The sequence below is a fragment of the Equus quagga genome, chromosome 21 (genome assembly GCF_021613505.1).
Source record: "Equus quagga isolate Etosha38 chromosome 21, UCLA_HA_Equagga_1.0, whole genome shotgun sequence".
Lineage (NCBI taxonomy): Eukaryota > Metazoa > Chordata > Mammalia > Perissodactyla > Equidae > Equus > Equus quagga.
In genome coordinates, this window is record NC_060287.1 from 22703619 (window position 1) to 22709889 (window position 6271).

Sequence of the window (6271 nt, forward strand, 5' to 3'; positions counted from 1 at the left end):
TATTATTTCTACTCAGACCATGGTAAAGCATAATTATGTATTAGAAAGTGTTTTATAAATGGTAAACACACTGATAAATGTTTAGGACTTTTCAATTTTACCCCTAAACTAGGAGCCACGAAAGTCACTAATGGACAAGTATATTTTAATCTAGAAATGAAATTTTCTTACGACTCTGTTGGATCTTTGTGTCAGTTCTTGCACATGAGTAGGAGCATATTTCTACCCACCCTAAAAAAAGGTATACATCACTGAATCATATTTATATGCATACTTTCTATGTACCTTTTTTAATTCTCTACCTTTCAATGTTTGTCTCTAATCCATAAACTAGCTCTTATAATATTGTTTAGATAATTTTAAAATATGGAGCATACCAAATATATTTCAATATTTACAGTATCCTCCTTTTACAAAATGAGGGACCAAACCTTTAGTGCTCCCTAGAAACATCTGGGAAGCATCAAGGATGAATTGGGTGTCAAAGACACCTGACACTTTTATTTTTCTGAATTTAGCATCCGATCTCAGGAAGGCAATATCAAAAATTGTTAGAGAAAATAGATCCTACTAACAAAATAAAAATATAGCCTTAGTTATTTCACGGACAAAAGTGACGGTGCAGTATTTTAAAATAAACAGAACAGATAATAAATTATAATCATCAACAACTTTAGTATTTCCTGAAATAAAGAGTCCTTGTTGCTTAACTTAACACAAGCCAGGAGCATGATAAGGGGCAACATAGAAGCATCACGTTAACAGGTGCTCGAGAATTGAAAGAATTCATAAGGTAAAGCTGAATGAAACTTTTGCTATCTGAAAATATATAAAAGACAAAGAATAATTATTTCTTCACATGGAGAGCAGACTATCTAAGATCATTTTGTAATTACTAGTTCTTTTCTTAAGCTTCTCTTGTTTATTATCAACATAGCATTTAGTCTGACTGTGTGTATGTATATATTATACACATATATATTACATATATATTGAGAGAGAAAGATTACAATGTTAAATAAAACCTTTTAAAGTAATAGACTCTTGTGCTCGCTTCAGCAGCACAGATACTAAAATTGGAATGAAACAGAGAAAATTAGCATGGTCCCTGTGCAAGAATGAAAAGCAAATTTTGTCAAGTTCCCGAACATCATGCCACTCCTTGCTGATAGCTCCAGGGAAATGATAAGTCCAAGCACACCATGAGGCACCCCATAGTGAAATCGTAATTTTTCCCTATGAAATATATATATAGTAATAAACTTTTGCTCTAAAATATGTAACTATGACAACATAGATGGGAGTGGGAGGGGTGGACCTCTGTGGGGCACCTTCATGGATAGGTTGCTCCCTGAGTCCTCAGAGGTACCTGGTGGGGATAGGAGTCCTGCTATAAACTGTCCTCACAAGGTGACATCACCACAGTGACATCCCAGACATGAGCAGCTTGTGGGAGGCAGTGCCTCTCCAGTTAGCCGCCCAGCTGAGGATTTACCTCACTTTAGACTTTTTTGTGCCATTGCCTTCTGAAGACATTCTAGCCCTGTGGTGTTGGTGTATGGTGTGGGGAACATCAAAGACCTTCCCCACCAGAATCTGTAACCCTCCATGTGAGCACAGACACACTTAGGGGACTCTCCCAGAGCCAGTTCCTTGGGGACTTGTGTTTGAATTAGGAAGTGAGAAGGAACATCTTCTCTGAACCCAAACCACTTTTTTTCTCCCCAAAGCCCCAGTGCATAATAGTATATCATAGTTGTAAATCCTTCTAGTTCTCCTATGTGGGATGATGTCACAGTATGGCTTGAAGAGCAGTGTGTAGGTCCACGCCCAGGATCCAAATTGGCAAACCGCAGGCTGCAGAAGCAGAGTAGGTGAACTTAACCACTATACCACTGGGCCAGCCTCCAAACCACTTTTGATGATTAATATTATGTGTCAACTTGGCTAGGCCACAGTACCCACATATTTGGTGAAAGAATATTCTAGATGTTTCTGTCAAGGTATTTTTTTTGATGAAATTAACATTTAAATTAGTAGACATTGAGTAAAGCAGATTACACTCCATAATGTGGGTGGGCCTCATCCAATCAGTTGAAGGCCTTATTGACCTCACCCAGAGGAAAAGGGAATTCTGCCAGCAGACTGCCTTTGCACTTGAACTGCAACATCAACTCTTCCCTGGGTCTCCAGCCTGCTGGCCTACGCTGCAAACTTTGGACTTGCCAACCTCCAGAATCACATGAGCTAGTTCCTTACAATAAATATAACTTTCATACATATATATACATTTACATAAACACACATACATAGACACTTACAAATATCACATTGATTCTGTCTCTCTTGAGAACTCTGACTCATGCACTGCTTGAAATGCATTGAGAGAATGCTACCATTAGATCTGCAGGCAGTCCTCAACTTACAACAGTTCAATTTACGATTTTTGACTTTGCGATGGTGCAAAAGTGATACACATTCAGTAGAACCTATAATTCAAATTTTGACTTTTGATCTTTCCTCAGGATAGTGATATGTGGTGTGATCCTCCCTCATGATGCTGGGCAGTGGCATCGAGCCACAGCTCTCAGTCAGCCACATGATCTTTAGGGTAAACAATCCATACACTTACAACCATTCTATACCCAGACAACCATTCTGTTTTTCACTTTGAGTACACTATTCAATAAATTACATGAGACATTCAACAGTATTATGAAACAGGCTTTTTGTCAGATGATTTTGCCCAACTGCAGGCTAACTTAAGTGTTCTGAACATGTTAAAGGGAGGCTAGGCTACGCTGTGATGTTCAATAGGCTAGGTGTGTTAAATGCATCGTCAACTTATGACATTTTCAACTTACAATGGGTTTATTGGAATGTAACCCCATCATAAGTTGAGGAAGATCTGTATTATCTTGCCAAAACCTAGGAGACAAGTACTCAAGACACTGGACACTTTGGGCACCAAACTCTGAAGAAATGATCACTTCGTGAAAACTAGATTATCCCAAGGGAAACACAGTTTACATCTCTGAGCATCAAGGATTCTGGGGGGCTTCAGATATACTCCTACTATGTAAACTGTGTTAATTCTTAGAGCAGAAGACCAGTGCTGGGAACAGCAACGACCTGGGACTGAGGAACTGACTATCCAGCACCGGGGGTATTTGCTGACCCTGCTTTGAGGTAGAAGGCATGTGTCGTAGAACAAGATTCCGATCTCTATCAGGCTACATTCCTCAGATCTCTCTCTTTACTCATCCTTGACCTTCTTTGGGTCACGATGTCCTCACAAAGAAGCCAAATAATAGGTAAAGATACACTAAAATGTTTAAATTACCATTTGAGGGAAGTCATGTGGATCTCTCACCCAGCTTAACCACTGGGGGCAGTTCCACCGTACTGGGAACAGTGACGTTTATTCCCCTCGAGGACCGGGGTTAGCAGAAGAGTCCATCCCACAGTGTTGTTTCCTTATCTTCTCAGAAACTTCCCTCTTATTGCTTAGAGAACATGAATTCAGAAGAAGCACAGTGGTCAGATAGAGGCAGGCTCAACGAAGTTCCAGGAATAAAGATAAGGCCACTGTGGCTGAAATAGAATAAGAATGGGAAATGCATAGGAGAAAAGATCCAAGGGCTGAGTGGGCCCCAGATGCTAAAGGACTTTGCAGACCAGGCTGGAAGTCTGGAATTTTGTCTGAGTGCAATGGCAAGCTATTGCAGAGTTTTAAGTAAAGATGTCACATCTGACTGAGATTTTTAAAGGACCACCCTGGCTATGTGTGCATTACAGGACGGGGAAAAGGGAAGCAAGACAGTTGACTGAGTAAAGAGGACGGTGGCTTGCTCTCGGGTGGTAGCAGCAGAGATGGACAGAAGTAGGTGGGGTCAGACTACGGTTTAGAGGTAGAGTCTATAGAACTTTTAATGAACGGAATATGTGGAGCAAGAGAAAGCAAGAGATCAAGGGTGCTGGAGCAACAAAGTGGATGGTGGCCCCAATGACTGAGATGAAAAAGACTAAAGAGAAATAAATTTGCCCACATAAATCAAAAGCCCCGAGCAATTTCACTTGAAAATTAATTTCTTTTATTCTTGAAAATTAGTTTCTGTTATTCTTCAAGTAAGGGCATTCATGAGTCAATGCAATTTTATTAGTACACATATACAGAAATAGACTAAATACTTTAGCATATTCTAAATGCTTGATTAGCGTCTGCAGATCTTCAATTGGTTGACTCCAAAGTGTACTCCTGTTTAGAATACTTTCAAATATATACACTTGCTATCCTTCTGTTGACCTCCTGTCTCCTAGCAAAGTTAATTTAATTCAGGACTTGTTAATTAACCACTTTGTGCTTAACATTAAGCACTAGGCCAAGTATTATGAGAAATAGCAATTCAGTAAGTAAAACATGAATCCACTTCTTGAAGATGTTACATTTTCATCCTTAAGACAAAAACAAATACCGATAATGCAGCTAAATAATGAAATCAAGTGATACAGCATTAAATACAAAAGCTACTAATAGAGAATCTGAGTATCAGTGTCGTAAGAGTTGGGACAAAAAGTTTAGACTGTGAAGGCTGGAGAAATCAGGGAAGGCTTTTTGGAAGGACAAATATACGGGACTCCAACAGAAAGCTCTATTTAAAAGTAAGGTAGGAATCAGCATGACTAAAGTTTCATTCTCTAATATCAAAGATACTGGTAACTTCTACAAAAGGGACAATTTTAGCTGCACAGTCCTTTGAGGCTTGGGTGAATATAGTATGAGGGAAAATAAGGTCTTCCTATTACATTTATTTAGTAATAGAAATCATTAGAAAGGATTTCGTTGCTATTTCAGAGATAATTGAGCCTAGAACATATTGAATTGTGTGTGTGTGTTTCCTATTAAATATAGGAATGCTAAGTCACTTTTGGGGTATTTCTATATTATTTCTATAACCCATTTGTCTCCGCCAATGATAACCTTGCAGCTCAAGACTAGCTCTGGTTTCCACAGTTTACTCTCGCGATTCATGCTTCTTTCTTGGATCCACTTTTTCCCATTTCCTAAGCCCAGCACTGGGGTCATTCTTAAATTATACTCAACAGAATGAACATTAGAGTACTGTTCTTAAAACAGGCCTGGAGCTGCAGAAGAGGATGCAGAAGCACCAGTGAGGATATTTAAATAATTTGAAAAAAATCTGTAAAGAGAAAACTGGGATTATTCTGTTTATATGCAAGAATACAAGGAGAGAAACAAACACCATTATCATGGTCAGTGAATGCTATGGACTGAACTGTGTCCCCTCAAAATTCCTAGGTTGAAGCTCCAGGCTCCAGTGTGATGGTATTTGGAGATGGGCCTTTAGGAAGTAACTAAGGTTAAATGAAATCATAAGGGTGGGATCCTCATCTGATAGAATCAGTGACCTTAGAAGGGGAGAGAAAGAGAGAGAGACATCTCCATGTGCACACACCAAGGAAAGACCATGTGATGAGAAAGCAAGAAGATGACCATCTGTAAGCCAGGAAAAGAGCCAGGAACCAGGAATGGAATTGCCTGGCACCTTGATCTTGGACTTCCCAGCTTCCAGGGCTATGAGACATAAATTTTTGTTGTTTAAGCCCCTAGTCTATAGTATTTTGTTATGGCAGCCCTAGCAGACCAATGCAGATTTCTATGCCATGAGGTAGGGTGCCACTGTAACAAATACTTAAAAATGTAGAAAGAGCTTTGGAATAGGGTGATGGGTAGATGCTGGCAGAGTTTTGAGGTATATGCAAGAAATATGGACATAAAGGGCAATTCTAGTGAGGGCTCAGAAAAAAAAAGAGGAGAGCCAAAGCGAAAGCTTCCATCTTCTAAGCAAAGTGTTGAAGGAGTGGCTTGTTCCTCCTGACTGCTCAGAGAGAAATGTGAAAGGAGAGAGATGAACTGAAGAAGGAATTGTAAGCAGAAAAGAAGCAAAACTTAAGGATTTGGAAAATTCTCAGCCTATCCATATTGCAAAAATGAGAAAGCACATTCTGAAGAGAATACCAAGGATGTGGCTGAACTATCATTTGGTAAAAAGTTAAAGGGACTGTACAAGCAAAAGCACTGCTAGTCTGAACTGAAAAGGACAGAGACGGGATGAAATGAAGGAAGGCCATTGCACTCATTGGATTTGAGAGGACAGGACAATACAGCCATTTGACTACTCTTTCAAGAAGAGAGGAAAATGACCCCAAAGGCAATTCAGAGATCATCACCGCCTCTGCCTGAAGCCTT

General features: G+C 39.5%; 1 non-coding gene across 1 annotated transcript; it reads left to right on the forward strand.

Annotated features, from left to right (window-relative positions):
• Positions 1 to 1046: 1046 nt before the first annotated feature.
• On the forward strand, positions 1047 to 1154 carry LOC124231571 (U6 spliceosomal RNA). Its single transcript, XR_006886597.1, has one exon. It is a non-coding gene; the product is annotated as a U6 spliceosomal RNA (small nuclear RNA).
• Positions 1155 to 6271: the final 5117 nt, after the last annotated feature.